We start from the raw sequence: 12,885 nt of genomic DNA on the forward strand, positions 1-12,885 counted from the left end.
AGGTTAGTCCCAAAAATAACATAAAAGTGCATAGTAAAGCCCATTAAACATCCAAGATGGATAATATAATAGCATGAATACTTCATAAATTATAGATACATTGGAGATGTATCAGCATCCCCAAGCTTAATTCCTGCTCGTCCTCGAGTAGGTAAATGATAAAAGAAAGAATTTATGATGTGTGAATGCTAGCAGGTGCACAAGTTTGATCAATGATAATTTCAATCACCTTTTCTAGCATCATTATATGTCATAACACTAGCTCATATCATAAAACTTTGCATGATCAAGTAACAAACTATTCACATGTTAAAGTATAGATCATAAACTTTCTCAAAAACTAACAAACCGTGTTATTAGTCATCAAACAATTACAATTCATCTTATTTTCAAGAAGAGTCTATGTCAGAGCTTTGATTCAGAAAACTTCACATACTCAACTATCGTTTAGTCTTCCATGATTGCTACCACTCAAAGCATATTTTTAGAACAAATAGTATTCATCGAACACAGAGAAAGATAGGGGCTTAATGTTCGCCTCCCAGGGGGGGTGGGCACCCCCCTGCCTCGTGCCTTCCTCGTTGCTTCCCTTACGTACACTCCAAGTCTTCTGGATTGCTTCCCTTCCAAAAATAACTCTCCCGAAGGTTTCATTCCGTTTGGACTCCGTTTGATATTCCTTTTCTTCGAAACACTAAAACAAGAGAAAAAACAGGAACTGGCACTGGGCTCTGGGTTAATAGGTTAGTCCCAAAAATAACATAAAAGTGCATAGTAAAGCCCATTAAACATCCAAGATGGATAATATAATAGCATGAATACTTCATAAATTATGGATACGTTGGAGACGTATCACGGGGTGCTCCGAGGAGAGCACAACCCACCAGGGCACGCCAGGAGGCCCAGGCGCGCCCTGGTGGGCTGTGCCCACCTCGGGTGCCCCCCGGACCGCCTCTTTGCTCCATAAATACCCCAATATTCCCAAAACCCTAGGGGAGCCGACGAAATATTGATCCAGCCACCGCAGAGTCCAGAACCACCAGATCTAATCTAGACACCATCTCGGATGGGGTTCACCACCTCCGTTGGTGCCTCTCCGATGATGCGTGAGTAGTTCTTTGTATACCTTCGAGTCTGTAGTTAGTATCTAGATGGCTTCCTCTCTCTCGCTGAATTCTCAATACAATGGTCTCTTGGGGATCCATATGATGTAACTCTTTTTGCGGTGTGTTTGTTGGGATCTGACGAACTTTGAGTTTATGATCAGTTATATCTTTTTATATCCATGAAAGTATTTGAGTTTCTTTGATCTCTTTTATGCATTATATCTTATAGCCTCGTATTTCTTCTCCGATATTTGGGTTTTGTTTGGCCAACTTGATATATTTATCTTGCAATGGGAAGATGTGCTTTGTAGTGGGTTCGATCTTATGGTGCTTGATCCCAGTGACAGAAGGGGTACCGACACGTATGTATCGTTGCTACTAAGGATAAAATGATGGGGTCTATCTCTACATAGATAGATCTTGTCTACATCATGTCATTGTTCTTATTGCATTACTTCGTTTTTCCATGAACTTAATACACTAGATGCATGCTGGATAGCGGTCGATGTGTGGAGTAATAGTAGTAGATGCAGGCAGGAGTCGGTCTACTAATCTTGGACGTGATGCCTATATAATGATCATTGCCTGGATATCGTCATGATTATTTGAAGTTCTATCAATTGCCCAACAGTAATTTGTTTACCCACCGTTTGCTATTTTTCTCGAGAGAAGCCACTAATGAAACCTACGGCCCCCGAGTCTCCTTCTCATATATTTGCCTTTGCGATCTACTTTTCCTTTGCATTTTTTTAGATCTATTAAACCAAAAATACAAAAATACTTCCTGAGTTTTATTCTTATTTATTTTATTTGGCGTTCGATCTATCAATCTACTACAATTTTATCTCACGTCCGTTTGCCAATTTCTGGCGCCGTTACGCGGAAGGGATTGACAACCCCTTTAACACGTCGGGTTGCGAGGATTTGTTATCTGTGTGCAGGGTCTGTTTACGTTGTGTTTCTTGGTTTTCCTACTGGTTCGATAACCTTGGTTTCTTCACTGAGGGAAATACCTATAGTCGTTGTGCTGCATCATCCCTTCCTCTTTAGGGAAATACCAACATAGTCCTAGCCGACATCAAAAGGATTTCTGGCGCCATTGCCGGGGAGGATCTTCAACATAAACCAGGTTCCTAATCACAAATCTCATCTCCTCACAATTTACATTATTTGCCATTTGCCTCTCATTTTCCTCTTCCCCACTTCACAAAAATTTGCTGTTTTATTCGCCCCTCTTTTTCCGTTCACCGTTTTCTTACCGGATCGGTTTTTGAGTGCAATCTTGTTGTGTGGTCATCATGACTCAAGAGAACACCAAGTTATGTGATTTCTCAAATACTAACAACAATGATTTTATCGGCACTCCGATTGGTCCTCCCGCCACTAGTGCGGAGTCTTGTGATATTAATACTGCTTTGCTGAATCTTGTTATGGAAGATCAATTTTCCGGTACTCCTAATGAGGATGCCGCGTCCCATCTTAATACCTTCATGGAATTATGCGATATGCAAAAGAAAAAAGATGTGGACAATGATGTGGTGAAGATGAAATTATTTCCGTTTTCTTTGCGTGATTCTGCAAAAATTTGCTTCTCTTCTTTGCCTCGCAATAGTATGAATTCTTGGAATAAGTGCAAAGATGCTTTTATCACTAAGTATTTTCCGCCCACAAAAATTATTTCCCTTAGAACCTAGATCACGAATTTCAAGCAAATTGAACATGAGCATGTTGCACAATCTTGGGAAAGGATGAAAATGATGCTAAGGAATTGCCCAACTCATGGGTTAAATCTTTGGATGATCATACAAAATTTTTATGTGGGGTTGAATTTTGTTTCTCGTAATCTTTTAGATTCTGCCGCGGGTGGTACTTTTATGGAAATTACTTTGGGTGAAGCCACCAAATTGCTTGATAATATCATGGCAAATTATTTGCAATGGCATACCGAAAGAGCTCCTACTAGTAAAAAAGTTAATTCGATTGAAGAAATTTCTTCATTGAGTGAAAAAGTTGATGATCTTATGAAACTGGTTGCTAGTAAAAGTGCTCCTATTGATTTTAATGATATGCCTTTGTCTACTTTGATTGAGAAAAATAGTGATGCCATAGATGTGAATTTTATCTCTCGAAATAATTTCAAATGCTTACAGAGGTAATTTTAATCCTAGGCCTTTTCCTAGTAATTCCTCTAATAATTATGGTAATTCCTATGGAAATCAATCTTATAATAATAATAGGAACACCTCTGATCTTGAGAATAATGTTAAAGAATTTATCAACACACAAAAAGTTTTCAACACTACCATGGAAGAAAATTTGAATAAGATTGATGATTTGTCTAGAAGTGCTGATAGAATTTCTCATGATGTGGAAAATCTCAAGATGAAATTTTTTGTGCCTAAGGTTGATGAATCAATTAAAGCTCTTTATGTTTCTACGGATGAAAGTAAGAAAAGAACAGCTATTCTTAGAGCTAAAAGAGAATTTCTAGAAAAAGCGTTTTCTAGTGATTACTTTCGTAAAAGTGATGAAGATCTTAAAGTGATTGGTGTTTCTTTTATTGATTCCTTGTTTGGTAAAGTTAAGATTGATGTAAAAGGGACTGGAGAAGATTCAACTTTAGCTAGAAGGCGTCGCGATAATTCGGAGGGTGAAAATCTTGTTGAGAAAATTGATGAAAGTGGGTTTGGAGAGGTCAAAACTTTAACTAGTGATGTGCCCACTCTTTTGGATTACAAAGACTTTAATTACGATAGTTGCTCTTTGATTGATTGTATTTCTTTTTTGCAATCCATGATAAGTTCACCCCATGCCTATGAACAAAATAAAGCTTTTACTAAACATATTGTTAATGCTATGATGAAAGCTTTTGAAGAAAAATTGGAATTAGAAGTATCAATTCCTAGAAAATTGCATGATGAATGGGAACCTACTATCAAAGTCAAGATAAAAAATTATGAGTGTTTTGCTTTATGTGACTTGGGTGCTAGTGTTTCTACAATTCTGAAATCTTTATGTGATGTGCTTAGTCTTACCAAAATTGAATCATGTTCTTTGAATTTGCACTTGGCGGATTCTACTATTAAAAAGCCTATGGGAAGAATTAATGATGTTGTTATTCTTGCAAATAGGAATTATGTGCCCATAGATTTTATTGTTCTTGATATTGTTTGCAATCCGTCTTGTCCAATTATTCTTGGTAGACCGTTTTTACGCACTATCGGTGCCGTGATTGATATGAAAGAAGGCAATATCAAGTCCCAATTTCCTTTGAGGAAGGGTATGGAACACTTTCCTAGAACAAGAATTAGGCTACCATATGAATCAATCATGAGGGCATCTTATGGATCTCGAACCAAAGATGACAAAACTTAGATCTTTACTTTATGCCTAGCTAAGGGCGTAAAACTATAGCGCTTGTTGGGAGGCAACCCAATGAATAAAATTTATTTTTGCTTTTTGCTTTCTGTTCTTGAGTGTTTACACAATTATGCTACTATTATGATTGTGTTTTTTGTGTTTTAATTAGTTTTTTGCCAAGTAAAGCTTTTAGGATTTTCTTGGGTGATAGTTGTTTGATCTTGGTGAAAAACAAAAACTTAAGCACTCACGAAAATAATTTTCATAAATCACAGAAACGTGATTTTACCCTGATTCTTTTTCCAGAAGATTAATATACAAATTACCCAGGTCGTCCTACTTTTTCAGAATTTTTGGAGTTCCAGAAGTATTCAAACAAATCAGATTGCTACAGGCTGTTCCGTTTTGATAGATTCTGTTTTCTTTGCGTTTTGTGCTTATTTTGATGGCTCTATGGTTTTCTTTGATGAGTTTTTGCCATAGGAAAGTTGGAATACAGTAGATATAATGCAAAAAAATATGAATTGGTTCGATACAATACTTATAATAGTGATTTATTTTTCGTACACTAACGGATCTCGCGAAGGTTTTGTTGAGTTTTGTGTGATTGAAGTTTTCAAGTTTTGGGTTATCTTACGATGGATGAAGAATAAGGAGTAGAAGAGCCTAAGCTTGGGGATGCCCCGGCATCCCAAGCTATTATCCAAAAATGAGCAACCAACTAAGCTTGGGGATGCCCCCGAGTGGCATCCCCTCTTTCTTCTAATGACCATCAGTATTTTACTCGAAGCTATATTTTTATTCGTCACATACTATGTGTTTCGCTTGGAGTGTCTTGTATGATATGAGTCTTTGCTTGTTTTATTTTGTGTTTTAAGTCTTGATCCCTTGCTGGACACACCTATTTGAGAGAGCCAAATTATGTCATGGCTTGTTAGAATTGCTCTCTATGCTTCACTTAAATCTTTTATGAGCTATGGACTTGCTCTAGTGCTTCACTTATATCTTTTTGACCACATTGTGCTTTAGTATTTTTGAAGAAATGTTCTCTTGCTTCACTTAGATTTATTTGAGAGTTAGTAAAATTTTCAAGAAATTCTCTCTTGCTTCACTTAAATTAATTTGAGAGAAAGAAAAAATTTATGCTCATGATCTTCACTTATATTTGTTTGAGCTTATCAAAAGCAACATATGAAAATTAGTTACAAAGTGATAGATATCCAAGAAGGATATAATAAAAACTTTCATGAAGATCATTGGACAAAATAAACTTGATTCTTAGTAATAGTTTTGAGATATGATGATGTGATATGTGAGTTATGTTGATGAGTAATTATGCTTTAGTAAGAATATTGGTGTTAAGGTTTGTGATTCCCTATGCAAGTACGAAAGTCAATAATTATGCAATGAAATTATATCCTACTTGTGGTGCATTATTCGGTGTAATTATGCTTAATGCTTGCTTATGAGATTATTCGTTTCTTGGTTGGTCGCTTCCCAATGTTTTGCTAGCCTTCATTTTGCACTAAGTATGATCTCTACTTGTGCATCCAAAAACCTTTAAACCAGTTTTGCCACATGAGTCCACTATATCTACCTATATGCGGTATTCTTTTGCCGTTCTAAGCAAATTTGTATGTGACATCTCTAATTTTCAAAATAAACTTCTCTTTTGTGTGTTCGTTTCGCTCGCGGAGCGGTGAGGGGTGGCTAATATTTTCCATGCTAGATGTGTTATTCTCATGATGAGTGTTTATTCACTTGTCATCGCACGAGAGTAAGGCAAAGGTTTTAAGGATGCCCAGTCCCGAAATGAAAAATAAATTTACTTTATGTTGTCAAATAATAAATTCCTTGGAAAGTGTTGGTATGGAGGGCAACCGTGGATACGGCTAGCCATGGAAAGCGAAAGTATGGTCGAAAAAGGAATAAACTTTATTTTCTATTTGGGAACCGCCTATGATATATCTAGCATGGAAAGTGTTGGGAACTCTAAGTCATTTTCTTTGGTGGGAAGGATACACCTCCCAAAATATTTTTATCTCTTAATTTTTCGCTTTGAGCTCTGGCACCTCTACAAATCCCTACTTCCCTCTGCGAAGGGCCTTTCTTTTACTTTATGCAATTTTTATTTTTGAATTTGAGTCTCCATGTTCTCTTATAAAAGCACCAACTAGGAGGCAATATGATCGTACTTGAGTATTGGGTGTAGTTAATATGCGAGTGTGTTTCATGATTGGATCAATGATTGAGCATGATGGGCCGGGGATAACTTATTTTAGCGTTGATATTTTGAAAGACATGGTTGCTTGTTGATATGCTTGAGTATTTAAATTATCATGTCAAAACTAGAATATTGCTTTGAATCACATAAAAGTCCAAATGTCCATGCGATAAAGAAAATAATATGATATGACATGTTAGGCAGCATTCCACATAAAAAATTCTGTTTTTATCACTTACCTACTCGAGGAAGAGTAGGAGTTAAGCTTGGGGATGATGATACGTCTCCAACGTATCTATAATTTTTTATTCATGCTCTTATATTATCAATCTTGGATGTTTTATAATCATTTTATAGTCATTTTATATCATTTTTGGTACTAACCTATTGACATAGTGCCAAGTGCTAGTTGCTGTTTTCTACATGTTTTTTACATCACAGGAAATCAATATCAGACGGAGTCCAAATGCAACGAAACTTTACAGAGATTTTTTATGGACCAGAAGACACATAATGGGCCCTGGCTGCGCCTGGGGGTGCTCCGAGGAGAGCACAACCCACCAAGGCACGCCAGGAGGCCCAGGCGCGCCCTGGTGGGTTGTGCCCACCTCGGGTGCCCCCCGGAACGCCTCTTTGCTCTATAAATGCCCCAATATTCCCAAAACCCTAGGGGAGTCGATGAAATATTGATCCAGCCACCGCAGAGTTCAGAACCACCAGATCCAATCTAGACACCATCTCGGATGGGGTTCACCACCTCCATTGGTGCCTCTCCGATGATGCGTGAGTAGTTCTTTGTAGACCTTTGGGTCCGTAGTTAGTAGCTAGATGGCTTCCTCTCTCTCGCTGAATTCTCAATACAATGGTCTCTTGGGGATCCATATGGTGTAACTCTTTTTGCGGTGTGTTTGTTGGGATCTGATGAACTTTGAGTTTATGGTCAGTTATATCTTTTTATATCCACGAAAGTATTTGAGTTTCTTTGATCTCTTTTATGGATGATCTCTTATAGCCTCGTATTTCTTCTCCGATATTTGGGTTTTGCTTGGCCAACTTGATCTATTTATCTTGCAATGGGAAGAGGTGCTTTGTAGTGGGTTCGATCTTACGGTGCTTGATTCCAGTGACAGAAGGGGAACCGACACGTATGTATCGTTGCTACTATGGATAAAACGATGGGGTCTATCTCTACATAGATAGATATTGTCTACATCATGTCATTGTTCTTATTGCATTGCTCCATTTTTCCATGAACTTAACACACTAGATGCATGCTGGATAGCGGTCGACGTGTGGAGTAATAGTAGTAGATGCAGGCAGGAGCCGGTCTACTAATCTTGGACGTGATGCCTATATAATGATCATTGCCTGGATATCATCATGATTATTTGAAGTTCTATCAATTTCCCAACAGTAATTTGTTTACCCACCATTTGTTATTTTTCTCGAGAGAAGCCACTAGTGAAACCTACGGTCCCCGGGTTTCTTTCTCATATATTTGCCTTTGCGATCTACTTTTCCTTTGCATTTATTTTCAGATCTATTAAACCAAAAATACAAAAATACCTTGCTGCGTTTTATTCTTATTTATTTTACTTGGCGTTCGATCTATCAATCTACTACAATTTTATCTCACGTCTGTTTGCCAATTTCTGGCGCTGTTACCCGAAAGGGATTGACAACCCCTTTAACACGTCGGGTTGCGAGGATTTGATATCTATGTGCAGGGGCTGTTTACGTTGTGTTGCTTGGTTCTCCTACTGGTTCAATAACCTTGGTTTGTTCACTGAGGGAAATACCTACCGCCGCTGTGCTGCATCATCCCTTCCTCTTTGGGGAAATACTGACGTAGTCCTAGCCGACATCACCGACCAACGTGACATAGATGTTTTCATCTAGGAGGTATATGAACCGGAAATTCCAACCGACCCTCTTGTCAAGAGGTTAAATTTAGTTGAAAAAGAAAACAATTACTTGAAGAAAAAATTGAAAAGAATTGAGGAGGAGAAGATGGAATTGGAGTTGCATGTTGCCGATGTCGTCGATGATCACAAGATCAAGATGGATGCAATGCGCTTGAAGATTAGAAAGATTTGAAAATATGCCATTCATATTGAGGCTTGGTATCATTATGCCGTTGGATCAATTGTTACCTTAGTTGCGATTATGATCGCATTTGTTGTTGCATTTAAATGTTTTACATAGTTTCAATGTATGTTTTAATTAGATGCCCTAGAGAGCTATATGTTGTTACATTTGATCACTACTGTACTTTGGTTTTAATGTGATGATGAACTTCTATTAATTTGGTCACTTCTCTATTCATGATGTTCTGTAATGGTTTTGGATACACTTAATTATATAATGCACGCAGATGAACCGACAATGGATGTACGGTGACCGACGCACCACCGAGTACATTAAGAGCCTGCATAATTTTTCTCGAAGTGGCTGAGGCAAACAAGCAGAATGGTTTTATGTATTGTCCTGTACTATCTGTGAGAATACGAAGGATTACTCTGACTCAAAAACCCTTCACGTCCACCTGCTTGAGAAGGGTTTCATGCCACACTATAATGTTTGGACCAAGCACGGAGAAAGAGGGGTTATGATGGAAGACAACGAAGAGGAAGAGGATGATGACAACTATCCACCCCCTGAATACGGTGATGCTGCAACAGGGGAAGCTAAAGATCAAGAGGAACCAGACGATGTGCCCGATGATGATCTCCGTCGGGTCATTGTTGATGCAAAGAGACAATGCCAAAGTGAAAGGGAGAAGTTGAAGTTCGATCGCATGTTAGAGGATCACAAAAAAGGGTTGTACCCAGATTGCGAAGATGACAACACAAAGCTTGGTACCACACTGGAATTGCTGCAATGGAAGGCAGACAATGGTGTATTGACAACGGTTTTGGGAAGCTATTGAAAATAATGAAGAAGAAGCTTCCAAAGGATAACGAATTGCCCGACAGTACGTACGAAGCAAAGAAGGTTCTATGCCCTCTAGGATTGGAGGTGCAGAAGATACATGCATGCCCTAATGACTGCATCCTCTATTGCGGTGCATACGAGGATTTGAATGCATGCTCAGTATGTGGTGCATTGCGGTATATGATCAGACGAGATGACCCTGGTGATGTTGAGGGCGAGCGCCCCAGGAAGAGGGTTCCTGCCAAGGTGATGTGGTATGCTCCTATAATATCAAGGTTGAAACGTCTGTTCAGAAACAAAGAGCATGCCAAGTTGATGCGCTAGCACAAAGAGGACCGTAAGAAAGATGGGAAGTTGAGAGCAACATATGCACGAAAAAGACGGCATGCATCCAAAGCAGCATGAAGGTCCTGCCAACTACGCTCTTACCAAAGAAGAGAAGGAAATCTTCTTTGAATGCCTGTTCACTATGAAGGCCCCGTCTAGCTTCTCGTCCAATATAAAGGGAATAATAAATATCCCAGAGAAAAAGTTCCAGAACCTAAAGTCTCATGATTGCCACGTGATTATGACACAACTGCTTCCGATTGCATTGAGGGGGCTTCTATCGAAAAACGTTCGATTAGCCATTGTGAAGCTATGTGCATTCCTCAATGCAATCTCTCAGAAGGTAATCATTCCATAAATCCTACCAAGGTTAAAGAGTGATTTGGTGCAATGTCTTGTCAGTTTCGAGCTGGTGTTCCCACCATCCTTCTTCAATATCATGACGCACGTCCTAGTTCATCTAGCCGACGAGATTGCCATTCTGGGCCCTGTATTTCTACACAATATGTTCCCCTTTGAGAGGTTCATGGGAGTCTTAAAGAAATATGTTCATAACTGTGCTAGGCCAGAAGGAAGCATCTCCACAGGCCATCAAACTGAGGAGGTCATTGGGTTTTGTGTTGATTTCATTCCTGACCTTAAGCCGATTGGCCTCCCTCAATCGCGGTATGAGGGGAGACTGGCTGGAAAAGGCACGCTAGGAGCAGACTCAATAATATGTAGGGACTGGCATTCTTGGTCTCGAGGACACTACACAGTTCTACAGAATTCTACCTTGGTGACCCCGTATGTCAATGAACACAAGAATATTCTGCGCTCCAAACACCTGGAGCAGTGTGACGACTGGATTACATGTGAACACATCAGGACTTTCGGCAGTTGGTTGCAAACACATCTCATGGGTAACACCACTATTGCAGATGAGTTGTACTCGTTGGACAGGGGACCATCTTCGACTGTATTGACTTACAAAGGGTACGAGATAAATGGGGATACATTTTACACGATCGCCCAAGATCAAAAGAGCACCAACCAAAACAATGGTATCCGCTTTGATGGAGCAACCAACAGGGAAAAGGACACATATTATGGTTACATAGTGGACATATGGGAACTTGACTATGGACATGATTTTAAGGTCCCTTTGTTTTGGTGCAAATGGGTTAATATGTCAGGAGGCGGGGTACAGGTAGACCCGCAGTACGGAATGACAATAGTGGATCTGAACAATCTTGGGTACACAGACGAACCATTCGTCCTAGCCAATGATGTGGCGCAGGTTTTCTATGTGAAGGACATGTCTACCAAATAGAGAAAAAGAAAAGATAAGGAAGCGAATACATCATATGATGAGCCAAAGTGCCACATAGTTCTTTCAGGGAAAAGAGACATCGTGGGAGTGGCGGGAAAGACAGACATGTCTGAAGATTATGAAAAGTTTCATGAAATTCCTCCCTTCAAAGTCAAGGCTGACCCAAGCATCCTGTTAAACGATGAGGATTATCCATGGTTACGGTGCAATAAGCAAGGGACACATGCGAAGAAAAAGTGAAGACTTTCTCTCCACAACTATTCTAATGATGGCTTTGATTACGCGAAGGAAAAATGAAATCCCTGTGTAGTAGATGAGTTTTAGTCCGAAACCGTGATTCTTCGAAAGAGATTGTCCATTTTGTACATAAAGTGCATCCAGTTTTTGCCGTAACCCTCTCAACTTTTTAGCACATGCTATGCGGATCAAATGATGATACCACGCCAAGTTTCAACCTTTTTAGAGTTCATTTGTAGTGATTTTCAATTTCACGGTCATTTAGCTAAAAAAATTATAAATGCATGAAAAATACCAAATGAAGTCAGAAAGGGTTGAAAATTGATGATGTGGCTTTTAATGGTGCATGTTGAACGCACAAAAAGTCTGTAGTTGAAATAAGTTCAAAAAAAATGAAATCCCTTTCTAACAGATGTGTTTTCGTTCGAAACCTTGATAATTCGAAAGAGATTGTCCATTTTGTACATGAAGTGCATCCAGTTTTTGCCGTAACCCTCTCAACTTTTTAGCACATGCTATGTGGGTGAAATGATGATACCATGCCAAGTTTCAACCTTTTTAGAGTTCATTTGTAGTGCTTTTCAATTTCACGGTCATTTAGCTAAAAAAAATCAGTAAATGCATGAAAAATACCAAATGAAGTCAGAAAGGGTTGAAAATTGATGATGTGGCTTTTAATGGTGCATGTTGAATGCACAAAAAGTCTGGAGTTGAAATAAGTTCAAAAAAATGTAATCCCTTTGTAACAGACGAGTTTTCGTCCGAAACCCTGATACTTCGAAAGAGATTGTCCATTTTGTACACGAAGTGCATCCAGTTTTTGTCGTAGCCCTCTCAAGTTTTTAGCACATGCTATGTGGGTGAAATGATGATACCATGCCAAGTTTCAACCTTTTTAGAGTTCATTTGTAGTGCTTTTCAATCTCACGGTCATTTAGCTAAAAAATCAGTAAATGCATGAAAAATACCAAATGAAGTCAAAAAGGGTTGAAAATTGATGACGTGGCTTTTAATGGTGCATGTTGAACGCACAAAAAGTCTGGAGTTGAAATAAGTTCAAAAAAATGAAATCCCTTTGTAACAGATGAGTTTTCGTCCGAAACCTTAATACTTCGAAAGAGATTGTCCATTTTGTACACGAAGTGCATCCAGTTTTTGCCGTAACCCTCTCAAATTTTTAGCACATGCTATGTGGGTGAAATGCCGATACCATGCCACCTTTCAACCTTTTGAGAGTTCATTTGTAGTGCTTTTCAATTTCACGGTCAATTAGCTCAAAGAATAAACTAATAGAAAAAAGAATGAACTAAAAAGCAAAATATTATTAACTAAAATTATCAAAGTATTTATTTGTTAAAAAGAATGAAGTAAAAAGAATAAAAATA

Source organism: Aegilops tauschii, chromosome 5 (genome assembly GCF_002575655.3).
Source record: "Aegilops tauschii subsp. strangulata cultivar AL8/78 chromosome 5, Aet v6.0, whole genome shotgun sequence".
In the NCBI taxonomy this organism is placed as follows: domain Eukaryota; kingdom Viridiplantae; phylum Streptophyta; class Magnoliopsida; order Poales; family Poaceae; genus Aegilops; species Aegilops tauschii.